We start from the raw sequence: 23,301 nt of genomic DNA, 5'->3' as shown, positions 1-23,301 counted from the left end.
CTATAGTCTGTCACCTGTAACCACTGGTCATTTTACCCATTGATGTGGAGAAGTAGACTACCAGAAAAAAAAAATGTGTCTTCTTTCCTTTACAGGTTGATCAACAGACAACGTTTTTGCTAGGTACATTGTTTTTACCGGCACTATGGTTCTTCTCACTTTTATTAGAAATTCTGGTATGAGTTAGAGAAACGTGAGTAAGGTGGGGATTTGTGTACCCCGTCCTGAAGAAGGTGTTTTTTGCACCGAAACATGTCGACGCACACAGAGAGGAGGTAACGCACATTGTCAGCGTAGCAACCTCCCACCCTTTATTTTAATAGCACCAGCCCGGGGGCTTATTAAATATTCTTTAGTCACCCCACGAGCCAGGTTCTTTTTAACCTTCACTATTTTCTAAACCCCACTACACACTCACATACAAAAAAAACACCCTCATCCACACCACACATAGTCTACCAAATGCTCCCGCGTGTCCGTAGGTCGCAGCACGCCGTACCCCGTAGAGGGGTACAATGACCCCGATGATGAAGCATGACACCAAGGGGCCTGTTGGTGTGTGAGGGGACCTAAAAACAAGAAGGGTGTTCCCCACTGTGGAGGATGCACCTGAGACTCAAGGAGTGGATTCTATTTGTTTATTTACATATGCCTAGGGTGAACGAATCCATTCTGATTTTCTTTCTCTCTCACCCCCCTCTGTTTGTTAATTATGATTTGCATATGGCCACGTCTGAACTGGGGTGGCGGAGTGAGCTAAAGAAGGATGATGGAATAAACCCAGATCAGTTGATTGGGAGTGAGTGCTTGCATTGTTCAACACTCCGTCCATCATCCCCTTTGGTTTTGCTTTGTTCGCCCTAAGATGACAGGGTATGCCGAGACGTGGGTCCCTTGCTCACTTTGCCACTGGATTCAAGCTAGCCTGGCTGATGACAGCTGATTAGCCAGAAACCGGTCCCAGGATGCTTGTTTCCGGACCTGGGAAGACATGGCATGGCAGTTCAGGCTGGACTGTTCCCATGAGGCAAAAGGTCAGACTGATTTGCATATGGCCATGTCTGAACTGGGGTGGCGGAGTGAGCTAAAGAATGATGATGGATTAAACCCAGATCAGTTGACTGGGAGTGAGTGCTTGCATTGTTCAATACTCTGTCCATCATCCCCATCATGCTTTGTTCGGTCTAAGTTGACAGGGTATGCCGAGACGTGGGCCCCTTGCTCACTTGCCACTGGATTCAAGCTAGCCTGGCCAAAGATGGCTCATTAGCCAGAAATCCATTCCAGGATGCTTGTTTTCAGGCCTGGGAAGACATGGCATGGCAGTTCCAGCTGGGCTGTTCCCACGAGGCAGAGGGTTAGACTGATTTGCATATGGCCATGTCTGAACTGGGGTGGCAGAGTGAGCTAAATAATGATGATGGATTAAACCGAGATCAGTTGACTGGGAGTGAGTGCTTGCATTGTTCAACACTCCATCCATCATCCCCTTTGGTTTTGCTTTGTTCGCCCTAAGTTGGCAGGGTATGCCCAGACGTGGGTCCCTTGCTCACTTGCTACTGGATTCAAGCTAGCCTGACTGATGACGGCTGATTAGCCTGAAACGGGATCCAGGGTTCTTTTTTCCAGTCCAGGGAAGACATGGCTTTGCAGTTCGGGCTGGACTGTTCCCATGAGGCACAGGGTCAGACTGATTTGGATATGGCGATGTCTGAACTGGGTTGGAGGAGTGAGCTAAAGAATGATGATGGATTAAACCCAGATCAGTTGACTGGGGGTGAGTGCTTGCATTGTTCAACACTCCGTCCATCATCCCTTTGGTTTTGCATTGTTCGCCGTGAGTTGGCAGGGTATGCCCAGACGTGGGTCCCTTGCTCACATTGCCACTGGATTTAAGCTTGCCTGCCTGATAACGGCTGATTAGCCAGAAACCGGTCCCAGGATGCTTTTTTCCGGTCCAGGGAAGGCTTTTCTTGGCAGTTAGGGCAGGACTGTTCCCATGACGCACGGGTCAGACTGATATGCATATGGCCATGTCTGAACTGGGGTGGAGGAGTGAGCTAAAGAATGGTGATGGATTAAACCCAGATCAGTTGACTGGGGATGAGTGATTGCATGTTCAACACTCCGTCCATCATCCCTTTTGGTTTTGCTTTGTTCGCCCTAAATTGGCGTGGGTAAGCCCAGAAGTGGGTCCCTTGCTCACTTTGCCACTGGATTCAAGCTAACCTGCCTGATGATGGCTGATTAGCCAGAAACTGGTCCCAGGATTCTTGTTTCCGGTCCAGGGAATACTTGGCTTTGCAGTTCGGGCTGGCCTGTTCCCATGAGGCACAGGCCATTCAACATGCTGCTGCGAGACTGGTCTTAAAACTTCCCAGAAGGTCATCAGCTTCAGCTGCACTAAAATCTCTGCACTGGCTACCATTGCATAAAAGAATCCTTTTTAAATTGCTTCTCACTGTTTTCAAATCCTTGCACAACACAGGGCCCCACTATCTCGCAAATCGCTTTACGCGTTACAATCCCTCGAGATGCCTTAGATCCTCTGGGACAAATCTCATCACGATCCCCAGATTTAAATACAAAACCAAGGGTGGGAAAACCTTCACTGTTCTGGCAGCCAAGGCTTGGAACAACCTTCCAGACAACCTTAGACTAATCGAAAAGGAGAGCCTCTTCAGAAAACTCCTCAAGACATGGGTGTACCCACAACCAGACACCTCTGTACTGGCAGCCATCTAGTTCCATATCTTCATCATATTCCATCTTTCATTTATGTACCATACGCAAGCTCAGCGCCAAGATGCTCCCCTGGGAGCGAACGTCCGCGCTCTATAAATACCCATAAATATCAAATATCAAATATCAAGGGTCAGGCTGATTTGCATAATGCCATGTCTGAACTGGGTTGGCGGAGTGAGCTAAAGAATGATGATGTATTAAACCCAGATCAGTTGACTGGGGGTGAGTGCTTGCATTGTTCAACACTCCATCCATCATCCCCTTTGGTTTTGCTTTGTTCGCCCTAAGTTGGCAGGGTATGCCCAGACGTGGGTCCCTTGCTCACTTTGCCACTGGATTCAAGCTAGCCTGGCTGATGGCGGCTGATAAGCCAGAAAACGGTCCCAAGATGCTTATTTCAGGTCCAGGGAAGACATGGCTCCGCAGTTCGGGTTGGACTGTTCCCATGAGGCACAGGGCCAGACTGATTTGCATATGGCCACGTTTGAACTGGGGTGGCAGAGTGAGCTAAAGAATGATGATGGATTAAACCCAGATCAGTTGACCGGGGATGAGTGCTTGCATTGTTCAACACTCCGTCCATCATCCCCTTTGGTTTTGCTTTGTTCGCCCTAAGTCAGCGGGGTATGCCTAGACGTGGGTCCCTTGCTCACTTTGCCACTGGATTCAAGCTGGCCTGGCTGATGACGGCTGATTAGCCAGAAACCAGTCCCAGGATGCTTGTTTCCCGTCCAGGGAAGTCATGGCTTGGCAGTTCGGGCTGGACTGTTCCCATGAGTCACAGGGTCAGACTGATTTGCATATGGCCAATTATGAACTCGGGTGGCAGAGTGAGCTAAAGAATAATTATGGAACAACCCCAGATTAGTTGACTGGGTGTGAGTGCTTGCATTGTTTAACATTCTGTCCATCATCCCGTTTGGTTTTGCTTTGTTCGCCCTAATTCGGCAGGGTATGCCCAGACGTGGGTCCCTTGCTCACTTTGCTACTGAATTCAAACTAGCCTGACTGATGACGGCTGATTAGCCAGAAACCGGTCCCAGGATGCTTGTTTCCGGTCCAGGGAAGACATGGCTTGGCAGTTCGGGCTGGACTGTTCCCATGAGGCACAGGGTCAGATTGATTTGCTTATGGCCATGTCTGAAATGGTGTGGCAGAGTGAGCTAAAGAATGATGATGGATTAAACCCAGATCAGTGGACTCGGGGTGAGTGCTTGCATTGTTCAACACTCCGTCCATCATCCCCTTGGGTTTTGCTTTGTTCGCCCTAAGTTGGCATGGGTATGCACAGATGTGGGTCCCTTGCTCACTTTGCCACTGGATTCAAGCTAGCCTGCCTGATGATGGCTGATTAGCCAGAAACTGGTCCTGGGATGCTAGTTTCTGGTCCGGGGAAGACTTGGCTTGGCAGTTCGGTGTGGACTGTTCCCATGAGGCACAGGGTCAGGCTGATTTGCATATGTCCATGTCTGAACTAGAGTGGCGGAGTGAGCTAAAGAATGATGAAAGATTAAAACAAGATCAGTTAACTGGGGGTGAGTGCTTGCATTGTTCAACGCACGGTCCATCATCCCCTATGGTTTTGCTTTGTTTGCGCTAAGTTGGCGTGGGTATGCCCAGACGTGGGTCCCTTGCTCACTTTGCCACTTAATTCAAGCAAGCCTGGCTGATGACGGCTGATTAGCCAGAAACTGGACCCAGGATGCTTGTTTCCAGTCCAGGCAAGACATGGCTTGGCACTTTGGGCTGGACTGTTTCCATGAGGCACAGGGTCAGATTGATTTGCATATGGCCACGTTTGAACTGGGGTGGCAGAGTGAGCTAAAGAATGATGATGGATTAAACCCAGATTAGTGGACTGGGGGTGAGTGCTTGCACTGTTCAACACTCCGTCCATTATCCCCTTTGGTTTTGCTTTGTTCGCCCTAAGTTGGCGTGGGTATGCACAGATGTTGGTCCCTTGCTCACTGACCGTCCTGAACGCTGCTCCCTAGATTGAACCGGGTATCGTAGCGCTATACTTGTAGACTACTTTCCCTGATATTGCTCTCTGTCGCGCTTTGCTCGCATTGCTCCAGATCTATTTCTGTGCCAAATTTTAAACTCATCGTAGCGCTTTACTGCTTTGCTACAGAATTTACTGTGTGCATTATAGGAAATTTATCGTAGCGCTTTACTGCTGAGCTGCACTTTGATTTCATTGTTTATTCTGTGTGTGCCGGTGACGCTTCCCTCTCTTAGCTTTCGTTTAGGGTCCCAGTCTCGTCCTTTGGCTTGCTGCCATTTTGTTGTTTGTTTGTGCCTCACAGCCCGGCCCTCCACCCGCTCCCGCCTCCCAGCTGCCCCTGCCTCACACTGAAAGATTAGGATCGACCCTCCAAGGCTAGCTTTGTGACCGTCCTGAACTCTTCAGAAGCAGTCGCTCCTCACGCTGCTCCCTAGATTGAACCGGGTATCGTAGCGCTATACTTGCAGACTACTTTCCCTGATATTGCTCTCTGTCGCGCTTTGCTCGCATTGCTCCAGATCTATTTGTGTGCCAAATTTTAAACTCATCGTAGCGCTTTACTGCTTTGCTCGCATTGCTACAGAATTTACTGTGTGCATTATAGGAAATTTATTGTAGCGCTTTACTGCTGAGCTGCGCTTTGATTTCATTGTTTATTCTGTGTGTGCCGGTGACGCTTCCCTCTCTCAGCTTTCATTTGGGGTCCCAGTCTCATCCTTTGGCTTGCTGCCATTTTGTTGTTTGTTTGTGCCTCACAGCCCGGCCCTTCACCCGCTCCCGCCTCCCAGCTGACCCTCCCTCGCTCCGCCCCCCCAACTATCCACTTATGTCAGAGCAGCTTACACGCAGCGTTCACGAACAGCGGACGCGCCCTATGCGCGCCGAAGGTGCGCCAAAGGTAAACCCATCTATGCCCGTCCGCGCCTGGACCGCGCCCAGCGCCAGACCCCCTGGTCCCCGCAAACCCATCACCTCTTGCATCACATACGACGCCGCAACCCTCTCAGCCCTTAACCCCGGCTGACCACCAAACTGCTACCGAGCCGCCCCAGGACACACCCATGGACCCTTCACCTGCCACTCCTGCAAGTTCGACTGCATCAAGACCCACACCAAATCCTCATACTCCAAACAGAGCTCCGACCCCAACCACCTGAAGTGAATCCTGCTCCACACCCGCTCGGTCCACAAACAAGCCATCGAACTATGGAACCTATTGGACACCACATCACCGGACGTCGCCTTTCTCACAGAAACCTGGATGAACACCTCATCAGCACCCGACATCGCCATAGCCATCCCGGACGGCTACAAGATCATCCGAAAGGACCGCATCAACCAATCAGGAGGAGGCATCGCCATCGTCCATAAGAACACCATCCGCATCACGACCAGTTCTGACGATAACCTCGCAGCCGCTGAGCACCTTCACTTCCAGATCCACACCGACCCCAAGACCACACTCAGAGGCACCCTCTTCTACAGACCACCAGGACCTCGCGTACAGTTCAGCGAAGACATCACTGACTTCATCAGCCCTCACGCCCTCCCCTCCGAGGACTACATTCTACTGGGAGACCTCAACTTCCACCTGGAAAAGAACAGCGACGGCAACACCGCCACCCTCCTGGACAACCTCGCCAATCTCGGACTCAGACAACTTGTTAATACCCCCACCCACTGTGCCGGGCACACGCTAGACCCAATCTTCACCTCCAGCAAGCACATCTCCTTCAATCACACCGCATCTCTCCATTGGACAGACCACAGCTGCGTTCACTTCAACTACAAAAAGACTACGACCCACAACCCCCCACAACCAATTCCCCGCAGAAACTGGAACAAAATTACAACCGACCAACTCTTCACATCACTGCACCAAAACTCCCCTGCAAAATCTTCAGACCCAAACCTTGCAGCCACCAACCTCACACAATGGATCACCCACAGCGCTGACGAATTAGCACCCTTGAAAAAACATCAAGTCAAACAATATAACAAAAAAGCCCCCTGGTTCAATGAGGACCTCAAGATATCCAAGAAGATCTGTCGCACCCTCGAGAAAGCCTGGCAAAAAAACCGAACCCCTGACAACCTGGCCACCTTCAAGAACGCCATCCGCAAACACCACCAACTGATTCGATCCACCAAGAAATCAGCATTCAAGGACCGACTCGACAACAACGCCCACAACAGCAAGGAACTATTCAACATTGTCAAAGAATTTACCAACCCCGCCGCCGGCACAAACAACATCACTCCCTCCGAAGACCTCTGCGACTCCCTAGCCTCTTTCTTCCACAACAAAATCGCAGACATACATAAGAGCTTCGTTAACCAGACCGGAGTCCAGTCCACCCCACCCACCCACCTCCGAACTAAAACCCCCCTCTAACAACCTTTGCGTCTGGAACCCAGTCACCACTGAAGAGACCATCCGCCTGATGAACTCCATCCACTCAGGATCACCAACCGACCCATGTCCCTACCACATTTTCAACAAAGCAGACTCCATTATCGCACCCCATCTCCGAGATGTCATCAACTGCTCCCTCAACTCCGCTACCTTCCCGGAAAGCTGGAAACATGCCAAACTCAGCGCCCTCCTGAAGAAACCCACAGCAGACCCCACTGAACTCAAGAACTACCGCCCCATCTCGCTCCTCCCATTCCCTGCCAAAGTCATTGAGAAAGCCGTCAACAGTCAACTCGCCGCCTTCCTCGAATCCAACAAATCCCTCGACCCTTCACAGTCCGGCTTCCGAGCCAAACACAGCACCGAGACCGCCCTCATCGCAGCAACAGACGACATTCGAACACTTCTGGACAACGGAGAAACTGTCGCCCTCATCCTACTTGACCTCTCCGCAGCCATCGACACAGTCTGTCATAACACCCTTATTAAACGCCTAAGCAAGATCGGAATACAAGGAAAAGCATTGGACTGGGTCATCTCGTTCCTCGCCGGAAGAACCCAGAGAGTTTGCCTCCCCCCTTTCAGATCAGAGGCCACCGAAGTCATCTGCGGCGTACAACAAGGATCATCACTCAGTCCCACCCTCTTCAGCGTATACATGAGTCCCCTCGCATCCATCGCGCGCCAACACAACCTCAACATCATCTCCTACGCCGATGACACACAGCTGATCCTCTCCCTCACCAAAGACCCAAACACCGCCAAAACCAACCTACACGAAGGAATGAAAGAAGTAGCCGAGTGGATGAAAAACAGCCGTCTAAAACTGAACTCGGACAAAACGGAAGTCCTCCTCTTAGGTTCATCCCCCTCTGCCTGGGACGACTCATAGTGGCCACCAGCCCTGGGAAGCGCACCCATACCTACGGACCACGCACGTAACCTGGGCTTCATTCTGGACTCCTCCCTCTCGATGACCAGACAAGTCAACGCCGTCTCATCATCGTGCTTCAACATCCTACGTATGCTCAAAAAAATCTTCAGTTGGATCCCCACTGAAACAAGAAAAACGGTCACCCACGCACTGGTCACTAGCCGACTGGACTAAGGAAACACCCTCTATGCCGGAACCACAGCCAAACTACAGAAAAAACTCCAACGCATCCAAAACGCCTCAGCCAGACTCATGCTAGACATCCCACATCAAGCTCACATCTCTGGTCATCTGAAAGACCTCCACTGGCTCCCCGTCAACAAGAGAATAACATTCTGTCTCCTCACCCACGCACACAAAGCCCTCTACTACCTAGGACCCGATTGCCTCAACACGTGCCTGTCCTTTTACACCCCCACCCACCAACTACGATCATCCACCCAAGCCCTCGCCGCAATTCCACGCATCCACAAATCCACCATGGGCGTAAGATCCTTCTCCTACTTAGCGGCCAAAACCTGGAATTCTCTCCCCACCCACCTCCGCCTTACACAGAACCATCTCTCCTTCAGAAAACAACGGAAAACTTGGATATTCGATAAGTAAAGCACCTCCCTCCCTCAAGCGCCTTGAGACCCTCTGGGTATATAGGGCGCTATACAAACGTCAAACTTGAACTTGAACTTTGCCACTGGATTCAAGCTAGCCTGCCTGATGATGGCTGATTAGCCAGAAACCTGTCCTGGGATGCTTGTTTCTGGTCCAGGGAACACTTGGCTTGGCAGTTCGGGCTGGACTGTTCCCATGAGGCAGAGGGTCAGGCTGATTTGCATATGGCCATGTCTGAACTGGGGTGGCGGAGTGAGCTAAAGAATGATGATGGATTAAACCAAGATCAGTTAACTGGGGGTGAGTGCTTGCATTATTCAACACTCCGTCCATCATTCCTTTGGGTTTTGCTTTGTTCGCCCTAAGTTGGCGTGGGTATGCACAGATGTGGGACCCTTGCTCACTTTGCCACTGGATTCAAGCTAGCCTGCCTGATGATGGCTGATTAGCCAGAAACCGGTCCTGGGATGCTTGTTTCAGGTCCAGGGAAGACTTGGCTTGGCAGTTCGGGCTGGACTGTTCCCATGAGGCACAGGGTCAGGCTGATTCGCATATGGCCATGTCTGAACTGGGGTGGCGGAGTGAGCTAAAGAATGATGATGGATTATACCAAGATCAATTAACTGGGGGTGAGTGCTTGCATTGTTCAACACTCCGTCCATCATCCCCTATGATTTTGTTTTGTTTGCCCTAACTTGGCAGGGTATGCCCAGACGTGGGTCCCTTGCTCACTTTGCCACTGAATTCAAGCTAGCCTGGCTGATGACGGCTGATTAGCCAGAAACCGGTCCCAGGATGATTGTTTCCGGTCCAGGGAAGACATGGCTTGGCAGATCGAGCTGGACTGTTCCCATGAGGCACAGGGTCAGACTGATTTGCATATGGCCATGTCCGAAGTGGGGTGGCAGAGTGAGCTAAAGCATGATGATGGATTAAACACAGATCAGTTGACGGGGGGTGAGTGCTTGCATTGTTCAACACTCAGTCCATCATCCCCTTTGGTTTTGCTTTGTTTGCCCTAAGTTGGCAGGGTATGCGCAGACGTGGGTCCCTTGCTCACTTTGCCACTGGATTCAAGCTAGCCTGGCTGATGACAGCTCATTAGCCAGGAACCGGTCCCGGGATGCTTGGCTCCGGTACAGGGAAGACATGGCTTGGCAGTACGGGCTGGACTGTTCCAATGAGGCACAGTGTCAGACTGATTTGCATATGGCCATGTCTGCACTAGGGTGAAGGAGTGAGCTAAGGAATGATGATGGATTAAACCCAGATCAGTTGACTGGGGGTGAGTGCTTGTATTGTTCAACAATCCGTCCATCATCCCCTTTGGTTTTGCTTTGTTTGCCCTAAGTTGGCAGGGTACGCCCAGACATGGGTCCCTTGCTCACTTTGCTACTGGATTCAAGCTAGTCTGGCTGATGACGATTGATTAGCCAGAAACTGGTTCAGAATGTTCGTTTCCCATCCAGGGAAGACATGGCTTGGCAGTTCAGGCTGGACTGCTCCCATGAAGCACAGGGTCGGTCTGATTTGCATATGGCCATGTCTGAACTGGGGTGGCGGAGTGAGCTAAAGAATGATGATGGATTAAACCCAGAACAGTTGACTGGGGTGAGTGCTTGCATTCTTCAACACTGTCCATCATTCTCTTTGGTTTTGCTTTGTTCGCCCTAAGTTGTCAGGGTATGCATAGACGTGGGTCCCTTGCACACTTTGCCACTGGATTCAAGCTAGCCTGGTTGATGACGGATGATTAGTGACAAACCAGTCCCAGGATGCTTGTTTCCGGTCCAGGGAAGACATGGCTTGGTAGTTCGGGCTGGACTGTTCCCATGAGGCACAGGGTCAGACTGATTTGCATATGGCCATGTCTGAACTGGGGTGGAGGAGTGATCTAAAGAATGATGATGGATTAAACCCAAATCAGTTGACCGGGGGTGAGTGCTTGCCATCATCCCATTTGGTTTTGCTTTATTCGTCCTAATTTGGCAGGGTATGCCCAGACGTGGGTCCCTTGCCTACTTTGCCTCTGGATTCAAGCTAGCCTTGCTGATGACGGTTGATTAGCCAGAAACTTTCTAAAAGTGGCATGTCCAAAATTGTCATTTAAAATTCGACTTTTCAGTTAGAGAGAATTTTTCATTACAAATCCAAAGACAACAATTATGAACTGGTCATCTGCTCCCATTTGGAAATGACAGCTTTTTAAATGGAATAAGGTAACTCCAATGTTATCCTATGGTACAGATAGGCGTTTTAGCAGTGAAAAATGAACGTACGAGTTTTTCACTACCAGAAAATGCAAAAATTAAAATGACATGCCCTACTTTTGAAATATACTGCGCCCTGCCCACTGGGTTGTGCAGGGCCTACCCTAGGGCTGACATATGTATAAAAAAAGAGGGTTTCAAACTGGCAGCAAGTTTATTTTGGCAGGTCAAAATGGAAGTTTACAACCACACACTGGCTACAATGGCAGGCCTGAGACACGTTTTAAAGGGCTACTTAAGTCAGTGGGTGGCACAGCAAGTGCTGAAGGCCCATTTGTAGCATTTAATTCATAGGACCTAGATACATGTAGGACCACTTTACTAGGGACTTATAAGTGAATTAAATATGCCAGTGGGTGATAAACTAATATTTAAAAGAAAGAGAAAGAGCACAAGCATGATAGTACTGGTTAGCAGTGGCAAGCGCACAGAGTCCTAAGGCCAGCAACAACGAATTCAGGAAAAAGTAGAGGGTAAAGGCAAATTTTTGGGGGTGACCCTGCAGAGAGGACCAGGTCTAACAACTCCCTTAATGAGATTTTTAACATCAAGGAAATGATCAGTCTTAAAACAACCAAACATACCCTTCATATAATGTTATACCATTTTGAGGACTTAGGGCCCGATTCTGATGCGGTTAGGAAATCTTCCTGATCGAATCGGTTTGGAAAAGGCTTCCAACCGACTCGGATTGGGGGAGTCCGACCGACTGAATACGATGCATCCGGATGCTTCCAGATACGATTTGGTTGGACTCCCATTGACTTCAATGGGAGCCTATGTTCCTAACCGCATCGTAATTTGGCCCTCGGTTGGGAAGACACATTCCCGATCCGATTTGGAAGGAGCAAATGCCGTTAGGAGGCCTTCCTAACCGCATCATAATCGGGCGCTCGTGGGAATGCTTTCCTAACCGCATCGGATTTGGGCCCTAAGTAGTGAAACTTAAAAATTACAAACATTTGAGACACAATCTTAAGACCCTACCATCCACCTTATTGACTTGATATCAAGACAATCTCTAAGGTAGAGTTTATCATATAGGTCACTAGCAGATAATTTTGCTTAATCATGTCAGATTTACATGTATATCTCCTTTAATATTTGTGGCTAGATTGATGTTCTCCACTTCCATAATAGATTTAAAGATACAGAAGGAAGAATTAACTAGGACAGAGCTGAACAGTAGATAGGGTAATGGCAGGGGTTTAAGACTGGGTTTAAAATCACCACAACAACATTAGTCCTATGTAAAAAAATGAGAGCCCTTTCTAAATTTCAATTACTGATGAATATCCAATATACCACATCCCAGCAAAATATTGAAATGAATAGTTATGGAAAAACTACAAGAATATGTGGAACAGAAAAAAGGTTATTTTGAAAGAGAGGGACTAAATTTGAATTGGCCAGCAGCAGCAACCCATTCGTAGGGGCTGAGGGGCCATGCCCCCACCTTTTTACCAGAAAGGAGAGTACGTGTCAGGCTGAACGAAGGTCATTCTGGCAGACACTCTTCTTTTTCAGGTAGGGAAGCCAAGAATTGGACATCTGCAAAATGTGCATGCTCCTGGTGCCTGAGCTGAACTTTGCCAGGATGAGGATTTCACAGCCATGTTAGTGTGACCTCCTCAGTCTGGCAAAAGTGCCTTGAGTCCCTTGCAATGGGTCGTGTTACCCATTGCCTTAGACCTGGGCACTTCAGTTTCAAGTCCTGAAGTGCCCAAGGCAGAGAGTCAATCAGTGACACCTCTTCACAGAGTGGGGTGGGGTCAGCAGTCTCACTGACCCCATCCCACTATGTGACAACATTGGGATTGCTGCCTTCCCTCATTGCCTGACCTAAGGTCATCCAATGAGGGAAGGCAGCAGTCCCAACCCTCCTGGGGCCTCCCAGGCTTGGGACTGTCGGCTTTCTCATTGGCTGCAGAGCAGCCGGCAGGGTAACCCTCCAGGGACCTCTGAGGCTTTACTCATGGAGATCTGCATGTAGGTACGTTTTATGTTTTTTCATGTTGGGTGCACTTGTGCACGTATGTATGAATGCATGTGTATTTGTTAGTGAGTGTTGTGGATAGGTGTGTGTGCATGCATGAATTCATGGGTATGAGTGATTTGTATGTGAGCTTGTATGCCCTCCCAACCCGGCCCCCCTCCTTCGTAAAATCACTGGCTGCCACTTTTGGCCAGTGTTAAAGAGGAACTACTCAACATGATTAATGAATGGCAGCAAGCTGCTCCAACCCTTCTCAACCTTTTTGCTGTCTAGAACACCACAGACCACAATATTTTGTTGACCAAACTGAACGATTAGTTTATAATAACTGACCTTTCCCTAAAATTGATCAAGTCTTTCCACAAAGATCACATCAAGTATGCATTTGATCTGCAGAACAAACCTCTTTGAGTTTTCTATTAAGTGTCCCACAGGAATCATAACCATCTATGAGGCTTCTCAACTGCTATCATTTTTGGCATGACCTTGTAATTACTGTGGATTTTGACTTAAAGTTAATCTGCCACGCCACTGCATCTGGTGTTAAGATACAAAGTGTGCATTTTTGGGCTTCTTCATATACTATTAGTGATCTGCAACAAATGTCTTGGATTTTATACTCCCTGTCCTTGTGCCTCTTGAGTGCTTTTACATTATGATATTGTTTTTTCTGCCATCACACCAGCGGATGGCATCTTTAATCCTTTACTTTGCTTTCTGTAATAATATAATGTCAATCAATCAGACGGTATTTGTAAGTGCTACTTGTCAACCGCGAGGGTATGCAGGCGCTGTGCTGCACAGTCAGTTGAAGAGCCAGGTCTTCTTGAGCCCCTTCTTGATGTGGGCAAGGGAAGGTGAGGTGCGGGGATGGAGGCGAAGGGTGTTCTAGTACTTGATGGCGAGGAAGAAAAGTAGCATCCTCCGGTGTGTGGTATCTGTGTGAGGGTGAGGTGAGAAGAGGTTTCTGGGAGATAGGTGGAAATTCAGACATTGGTTCATGTAGGCAGGTCCTTGGTTGTGGAGGGCTTTGTAGGTGTGGGTCAGGAGCTTGAATTGTCATCTTTTCTGGATTGGGATCAAGTGGAGGTCTTTCAGGTGCTGGGTAATGTGGGTCCTCTTTGTCAAGTTGAGAATAAGTCTGACTCTGGATCATCTGGCGTCTCTTCATGAGTTCGGTGGTCTGCCTACATAGAGTGTGTTGTCGTAGTCCAGTCGGCTGATGACGAGGACCTGCATCACAGTTTTCTGGATGCTGATTAGAAGTTCATGTGAAGAGTGTCGAAGCAGGATGAAGAGACAGCATTTACCTGACATTTAATTGAGAGTTTGCTGTCCAAGATGATCCTGAGATTGTGAATGTGGTCTTTCGGAGTGGGGGTGCGACCGAGATCTGATGGCCACCAGGAGTCATTCCAGAGGGAGTGTTGTCTGCCAAAGATCAGTACTTCAGTTTTGACCATGTTGATCTTCAAGCAGAGACATTCTTCATATCACTGTGGAAGTTGGTCTTCTTTGTGGTAGGGTCTGCTGAGAGTGAGAAGATGAGCTGGGTGTTATCGTTGTAGGAGATGATGTTGATGTTGTGGGCTCTGACGATGTCGTTGACTTGTGTCATGTAGATGTTGAAGAAGGCTGGCTGAGGGATGAGCATTGAGAGAGGCGGCAGATGGTGCTCTTGGGTTGAGAGGAGGAAGGGAGAGAGACATATTTTCTGGATTCATATCTTGGCGAAACAAGCCATCTATTTTAGTGCGTGGTTTGTGATTCTGATCTGGTGTAGTTGCTCAGTGAGTGTGTGGTGGGAGACGGTGTTGCAGGCTGCGGAGAGGTGTAGTAGGATGAGTGCGACTGATTCTCTTCTATCGAGTATGGTGTGGATGTCATCTGTTGCTGTGATCAGGGCTGTCTTGGTGCTGTGATTAGGTCTGAATCCTGATTGGGCAGGCTGTTTATCTCCAGGTGTTTGGTGAGTTGGAAGTTTAATGACCTTCCACTGGACTTTAGTGGAAAATGGGAGCAGTGAGATGGGATAGTAGTTCTGGAGCTTGCTGGGGTCTGCAGAGGGTTTCCTGAGGAGAAGTCTGACCTCTGCGTCTTTCCAGGCATTGGGAAAGATAGTTGTGGTGATGGATGTGTTGAGGATGTAGGTGAGTTGGTGGGTGATCTCGTCCCATCCCGAAAAAGTCAGTGTGGGCATGGGTCAGTGGGGGCTCCTGAGCAGATGGAGTTTATTAGAGTGTTTGTGTTCGGTGTACTGAGTTGTACCATGTGGTGAGTGGGTGGTGATGACCGTGGTTAAATGGATGATCTGGGGGTCAGTGGGTTGGGGATTGAAATTTATGTAGATTGTTGCTACCTTTTTGTGCAAGTGTTCGGCGAGGGCGTTGCAAAGTTCCTGTGAGGAGCTGATTGGGTATTTGGTGGCTGATGGATGGGTTAACTCTCTGGCGATGTTCAATAGTTCCTTGGTTTTGTTGCTGCTGGTCTCGATGCGGTGTGTTAGGGCCTCCTGTTTTGCGGCTTTGTGCTGGTGGTGGTAGTTGTTCAGAGCCTACTTGAAGGTGACTTGTCCATGTTGTTCCTGCAGGTTCGCCAATTTCTTTCCAGTTGTTTGCATCTGCGTTTTGCCATTCTAAGTTCCGGGGTGTACCAGCTTACTTGTTTGGTGGTCTGTGAGTTCTGGCCAGCTTGGAGGGAGCGACTTGGCCAGCTGCATTTGAGACACAGCTGTTGAAGTTCTGTACTGCCTGAGTCAGGTCTATGGTGAGGATGAGCTGGGGTATGCTGAGGGCATTAGTCCATTGGTATTGAGTGACCTTGGTTCAGTTGTGGGAGGGGGCACTGTTGTAGTCAGGGTAATACGAGGAAGTTCGGTGATGGTGATGCGTATGATGGAGTGGTCTGACTAGGTGAGTTCGATGGTGTGACAGTTCCTGATTCTGCTGTTGGACATGTAGACAGGGTCCAATGTGTGTCCTTCTATGTGCCTGGGCCCTGTGACCAGCTGCTTGAGGTTGATGTTGCCAGTGGTTCCAGGAGGCCAGTGTATTTGAGGTTGGTGGTGTCTTCCAGGTGGAAGTTGAGATCTCCAGGAATACGAAGTGTTCAGATTTGATTGCAAACGGGTTGATGAATTCTAAGATGGTGTCACTGAGGCTGGTTTTTGGTCCTGGGGGTCTGTAGGTGAGGGTGCCTTTGATGGTGGTTTTGTCATCAGTGTATAGCTGGAAGTTCATTTGTTCCATGATCAGCATGGTTTTGTCATCCATTGTGGTGAAGGTGATAGATTCTTTGTGTATGATGGCTATGCTTTCCCCGTGTTGGGTGGTGTGGTCACAGTGTTTTATCTTGTAGCCGAAGGGTGTTGCAATGGCGATGCTCAAGGCAGATGTGGGATTAAGCCATGTCACTGTGATGAAGGTCCCGACAGAGGGTCGAGATTGTGTCCCAGACTCCGATGGAGTGTTTGCAGAGCGATTTGGCATTGATCAGGAGGCAGCGGAGTCAATCCGGAGAGGTCTCAGCTGCCGGGGTAGGTGTGGCGCAGGTTGCTGTGATGATAGCTGGTGTTAGAGTGTCAGTGAAGTGGTAGCGGCGGCTGGTGAAAGGTCCTGCTGTGAAGCGAGGTGATATGAAGAAGCAGTTGTTCTTGCATCCGGTGTACAGGACCAGGGAGCAGAGCTCAGCGGGGGAGTATCTGTGGTGCTGCGGAGAGCCAGGGTCCCTGGCACTAGGCTTGGTCCAGGCACGGATGGGCGCAGATGGGCTTGCTTTTTGGTATGCCTTTGGCATGTGGGAAGAACAGCAGTGCAGCAGGCTCCATAAGTTGTCCTGGGAAGTGGAAGGGGCAGTCCAGGAGGTGAGAAGGCAGGAGGTTTGAAACGATGGGAAAACAGCATGGACAAACAAACATTAAAAGCACAACCATAGCAGTGAGGGGGAAGAAAACTGCAGCGCACTAATTACAATGCGGGAACTGTATTACAATTACAATTCTAATTAATTCTAATTAAATTAGGGGGACTACTTATAACCAAGATTTATATTAGTTCCTAACCCCATGTTCTAGAGCTAAATCCACTTGCACATGCTCACTTCTTCAGCAGTTTTCCTCCCCCTGATATATTTTAACAACTCCTGATAGAAAATGAGTCTGTAGTTGGCAGAGGTTTGCAGCTTGTCCAAGTAGGGACCACAATCCTAGTCAGGGTAAGCTAGAAGCATACCTTAAATTAGCCTGTACTCACCCAATGGAAGCTTGAAACAGAGCAGGCAGGCTTAAATTAAGAGGTAATGTGTAAAGTATGTGTGCAACATTCACACACAAACACACACACACACAGTAACACAATGAAAACCCTACAAAAAGACTGCACACAGGTTTAGAAAAATAGAGAATATTTATCTGAGTAAAACAAGACCAAAACAACAAAAATCCAATCAGTTGGAGTCGAGGGACTAGGGTAAATCCAAAGTTCAGGCTGACCACAATGGAGGGCAGCCCAGTTATGAGACTCATGAAAGTCTAGCTGAAAAAGTACCTTGGATGGAGCACAGCATCGATGCTAAGTGCCCAATGTGTCAATCTTTTCCATGCAGTAGGGTTGCTGCATCATCGTCAATCTCCATTGATATGCAGAAAATGTGTCATCATCGAACCATGCAGAGCCTCATTGCCGGGCCGCCCAGGCTGGAGAACCACTGTCGTCAAACAGCCTCTGCGTCGGTGTCGAACGGCAATGCATCTGTTCCGATAAGGGCAAAGATGATGATGCATTGATTTTTATAACAAAACACCTGCAGAACCCACTTCTGAGTCCAAGGACTGGAGGGGGCTCCTTAGGCAATGGTAGGACTCGCAGATGGCAGAGTCCAGCAGCATCAGCAGATTTTCAGGCTGTCTTTTACGTCCCTTAGAGTTCAGAAAACAGGAGACAAGCCGGCAAGTCCTTGCAGTCGCTCTGGGTTCAAGTGAAATGGGTCCAGTCCTTTTACTTAGCAGGGCAGGGATCAGCAGGCAGCAGGGCAGCTCACCAAAGCAGTGAAGCAGTTCCTCAGAACAGTCAATCAAGGCAAAGTGGCAATCCTTACAGAGCAGCAGTCCTTACGCCAGCAAAGTTCTTCCCAGGTGTACTGATTTGGCAGGGTCAGAGTCGAAGGACTTATACACAAATGTGCCTTTGTAGTGGGTGGTGACCAAAGCAGCTCCTTGAAGGTCACAGGTTTCCTTTCATCCCAGCCCTATCTGCTGGGCTATATGTATATAATCAGTCTTTTGTGAAGGGACTGGAAACAGCCTCTTCAGGTGTAATTGTAGGCTTCCTCTCTCCCTTCCTGTCCAGGAAGGCTATCAGAAAGTAGATAAGTTCTCAGTCACACCCACCCTTGTTGTGTTTGTGTCTGTCTAGAGGGAATGCACAAAGTGTCGCTGACACCAAGCCCAGATGTGTATTGGAGACAGGCTGCAGGCACACAAAGCAAAGTTAAGAGCAGAGAAATGTCCACTTTCTAAAAAGTGGCATTTCTAAAATAGCAATATCAAATCCAACATTACCACTGAAGGGGATTTATCATTACCATTCCAAAGATATAAAATATGATTTATCAACTCCTTTCTAATGAGACATTATACAGCTTAAAGGGTTTTAGGGAATTCCCAATGCTAGCCTATGAGAGGAGTAGGCCTCACTGCAGTGGAAAATGAATGTAGCTGTTTTTCACCAACAGTTCATGTAAAACATACAACTACATGTCCTACCATCTACTTACACCGCCCTCTGCCCATAGGGATACCTAGGGCCTATCTTAGGTGTAACCTATGTGCAATAAAAGGGGAGTTTAAGACTTGGCAAGTGGTTTTAAATGCCAAGTCTAAGTGGCAGTAAACTGCAAACACAGGCCTTGCAATGGCAGGCTTGAGACAGGTTTAAAAAGTTGCTTGTGTGGGTGGCGCAATCAGTGCTGCAGGCCTACTAGTAGCATGTACATTACAGGCCTTGAGTATATGGTATACCACTTTACAAGGGATTTTCAGGTAAAATAAATATGACAATCAGGAAGACACCAGTGTCACTATGTTTAGGGGAGAAGCACATGCACTATAGCACTGGTTAGCAGTGGTAAAGTGCTCAGAGACCTAAAGCCAACAAAAAGATACAGCACAAAGTAGAGATAAGAAGGCAATAAGTTGGAGAAGATCACCCTAAGGATGACAGGTCTAACATCTCGCGACATGCCTTGCTCTGATTGGTCCAGGGGGAACTAATCTGAGACAGACCTGGGAGGACCCTGTTAGAGCTCCCTGGGTATTTCACACAGGCTGTGGCGTGGCTGCGCCAGTTGCTGTATCTACGTGGCTATTTTGCCAGTGATATTGCACAATTGTTTTTAAGTGCTCTTAATCTGTTTTTATTGTACTGCTTTGAAGTTGGAGGGTTTGGTGGGCATTTGCCCGCTTTGTGTTTCAAAGGTTCAGACTTCACTGATGTGACCTGCCTTGCTCTGATTGGTCCAGGAGGAACCAATCAGAGACATGTCCTGGAGGAGCCTGTTAGTGCTCCCTGCACATTTCATAGAGGCTGCGGAACGAATGCGCCATCGGCGCGCTAAAGACAAGGCCATCTGCTCCTGTCATTGCCTGGACCTTGCCAGGGACCAGGCATGCTGCCCCTCTAACTCTTACAGGTTAGTTTACTCTGTGTCAGCTTTATGCACTAGAACTTCCTCTCAGCCTTGTTGTGACCATGGGTGGGTTCCAGATTGGCTACCTGTCTGCTGTAAGACATGCTGCTTTGAGGTTAACTCCACTGGGTTCCAGACTTGGCTGGTCCCTCAGAATATAAGTTTTGTAGTCTTAACTGCCGATCCATGGTCAAACATCATGTTGAATTCCTTCATCTTATTCAAGACCATGCCCCAGACATTCTATTCCTTGTAGAGACCTAGTTGACCACGGTCTCTGTAGCTGAACCAGCTCTAGCACTGATGCCCCCACCCACCTGGCTACCATCTAAAGAATGTTAAAAGAACTATTTGTAGAGGAGGTGGTATTGCTGTCATTCATAGAGAGAGCTACATATGCAACTGGACTCCTTGCACTATACCTGATTGAAGAAGCGCCCTTTTCAAAATTGCTTTGAGTAGCAATTTCACCTCATCAGCGATCTTAATTTATCGACCTCCTCGACTATCTAAATCTTATAGGGAGGCACTAACCAATCTTACTGCCTCACTCATCATTAAATCTACAAACTTTAACATCTTGGGAGATCTTAATCTCCATTTGGAAGCCAGTCATGACGGTGACATTATAAAATGTATAGATACCTTCACTGTGTGTCAGCGAACACAATTAGCTTCCCATGCTACTCATTCAGTTGGTTACCTCCTAGACCCAGTTTTTCTAATCTCTGTTCCATGAGTGTAGCGACCCCTCTCCCCATGCCCTGGACCAATCACTTTTTGATCCAAATGTCCATTCACTTCTCCTGCCAAAGGCCGATGACTGGTCCTGACCCGGTTCTCCAAGGCCCATTCCTCAAGCTTGACTTCCATAAATGTGGAGACTTCATTCAGACTCGCTGCCCTCAGACTCCCTCTACTGTACAGGCAGCGAACAACACTCTACAATCTTGGCTGACCTCAGCCGTAGACACTTTTATTCCTACTGGACTGGTTCAGAGTAGGAAAGAGCATGCTGCTCCCTGGCTTATTGAAACTCTGATCTCGGTTAGGAAACATTGTAAGGCCCTAGAAATCTCGTTGAGGAAATCATATGATCCTTCCTTAAAAACGAAATAGAGATGCCTGGTCCTGACCCGATTCTCAAACACCCATTGCTCAAGCATGACTTCCATAAATGTGGAGACTTCATTCAGACTCGGTGCCCTCAGTCGCCCTCTACTGTATAGGCAGCAAACAACACTCTACAATCTTGGCTGACCTCAGCATTAGACACTTTTATTCCTACTAGACTGGTTCGGAGTAGGAAAAAGCATGCTGCTCCCTCGCTTAGTGAAACTCTGATCTTGGTTAGGAAACATTGTAAGGCCCTAGAACGCTCTTGGAGGAAATCATATGAACCTTCCTTAAAAACTAAACATAGGGCAGCCATCAAGTCTTACTACAAACTGATTCGGAAATCCAGGGCAGATTATTATGCAAATAAAATAGGGAGCAGAAACAACCCTGCAAAATACTTTGTTTTTCCTTTTAAACAGTCTTACAAAACCAGTACTTTCAGTGAATTCCTTGGACATTTCTAATGCTCACTGTGAGAAGTTAGCACAGTAGTTTATTAGCAAGATAAATGACATGTATTTGAACATCACCCCACATACTATGCCATGAGACCAGAGGGATCCACTAGCCCTGCCCTACCTTTGCTCAATTTTCTATCTCCTTTTGTCTGTCAAAGTTGTGCACCCTTTGCAGCCAAGTAACATCAGGCTCACCTGCTGATCCTTTCAAGCCAGATGTGTTCTTTAAACTCCAGGACTCTCCCCTCCCAACCTGCCTGGAATTGATTACTCTCTCTCTGTCATCTGCATCTGTACCAGCTCCCTGGAAGCACCCCATGGTCATCCCCTCCGGAAGAAACCTGTGTTGGATTCTTCTAAACCTAGAAATGTCTGTGTCATCTCTCTCCTGCCTTTTCTTTCCAAGGTAACAAAGAGACATGTCAATGCCATTTAACTAAGATTTTGGAAGCAAACCAGATTTTTGATACCTCTCAGAATGGCTTCGCTGCATTTTAGACAAAGGCAACCCTGCAGCTTTGATCCTGCTTGATTTAACCACTGAGTTTGACAGGGTGTCCCCTAAAATCCTGCTCCAGTGCCATCCAGACATCAGCATTGGTGGATCTCCTTTGTCCTGATTTGTATCTATTCTTTCAGAGCAATCTTTTCAGGTCATTCCCCCTCTCCAGCTCCAATTGCATGCCCTGCATCATGGCGTGCCCCAGGTCTTTCTCTGAGACCCTACGTTGTTTAATATTTACATTCATCTTCTGGCCCAGGTTGTGAAATCTTTGGGGCTTGCGCTGGTGTCCTATGTGAACTACACCCAGATCATGCTCTCCTTTTCTGACAAATCCATGTCAGACCTGGCTACTTTTCAAAGGGGAATGCTCCTTGTCGCAGAATGGATGGATGCCAACTGTTTACGCCTGAACATGAGCAAAACAGAAATTCTCCTATTAGGAAATGACCAGCTTTTGGGGCAACCATTGGTGGCCTGCCTCCCTTGTGTCTCCCCCCCAACCCAAGACCACTGTTAAAAATCTAGGAGTCTGGGTGGACAGCATCCTAAACTTTGAAGTGCAGGTGAAATTGGTGGGAGGCACATGTTGGGGGCTTCTGCGAGTTCTCAAAACCATTCTTGGATTTTTCGATCTATTCACTCGTTAGGCCATCATTTAGGCAGTAATCCTTTCCCGGCTAGACTAATGCAATATTCTGTACCTAGGAATCAACAAGTCAGTGATCGCAAGATTCAAGCGGGCTCACAACACCACAGCTAGGCTGCTGATTCTCCCTTCCAAAATTCTGCCCTGCCCGGCCTCCTTCTCAAACTGCACTTGCTCTCATTGGAGAAACATGTGTACTTCAAGAACTTGCGTACTGCCCATAAGATCTTACTCTCCCAGGGGCCTCTATTTTGTCCAGTTAGCAATACCTGCATCAACCTTCATAGACCCTTTGCTCAGTCAACCTTAAGCTGGCCACTGTTTCTCACATTAAGAGAGTAAGAGTGAGAGGCCCCTAATTTCATGCAAAAGGCCAATTTCTCTGGAATGCGCTTTCTACCAGGAATGTCCAGAACCACGTATCCTTTAGGATACTTCTACAGACCTGGCTTTTATCCATTCAGGAATTTCATTGGGGCATTCTGCCTCCCTGGCTATTGTTGCAGCAGGGCATATACGCACTCTATAACATTTAAAACATAACATCCCTCAATATACTTGTAGACTATGTAACAGTGAGGAGGGGAGAATGTACTTTCTGTGATCCTTTGCTGCAACCTACTTACACTGGCCTCGGTCTCAGAACACATTCTGTGTTAAGCTTACATACGTGTATAACTAAATATCTAACTAAATGCATTGGACATCTAACATTATATCTGTGTTTACATTTGTAGCACTCTCTTTACAAGTGTATAATCAGCAAATTTAGGTGGAAACCGGTTAGGGCCCGCCACCTTCTCTGCTGTCAACGCCTAGTTGGCCTCTAACAACTCTTCTACAGTAATGAGAAGGTCGAGTTTGCATTGTCCCCGGTGGAAAATTTAAATGCAATTAGATTCTGTGTACAA

At 48.1% G+C, this 23,301-nt stretch overlaps 1 protein-coding gene across 1 annotated transcript in view; it reads right to left on the bottom strand.

Annotated features, from left to right (window-relative positions):
* LOC147707954 (G protein-coupled receptor family C group 6 member A-like) overlaps positions 1-23,301 on the bottom strand; it is a 258,328-nt gene that overhangs the window by 212,552 nt on the left and 22,475 nt on the right. The window lies entirely within an intron of this gene.

This window comes from Lissotriton vulgaris, chromosome 6 (assembly GCF_964263255.1).
Source record: "Lissotriton vulgaris chromosome 6, aLisVul1.2, whole genome shotgun sequence".
Classification (NCBI taxonomy): domain Eukaryota; kingdom Metazoa; phylum Chordata; class Amphibia; order Caudata; family Salamandridae; genus Lissotriton; species Lissotriton vulgaris.
The sequence above is the reverse complement of the archived record's forward strand: the minus strand, read 5'-3'. Positions and strand labels throughout refer to the sequence as shown.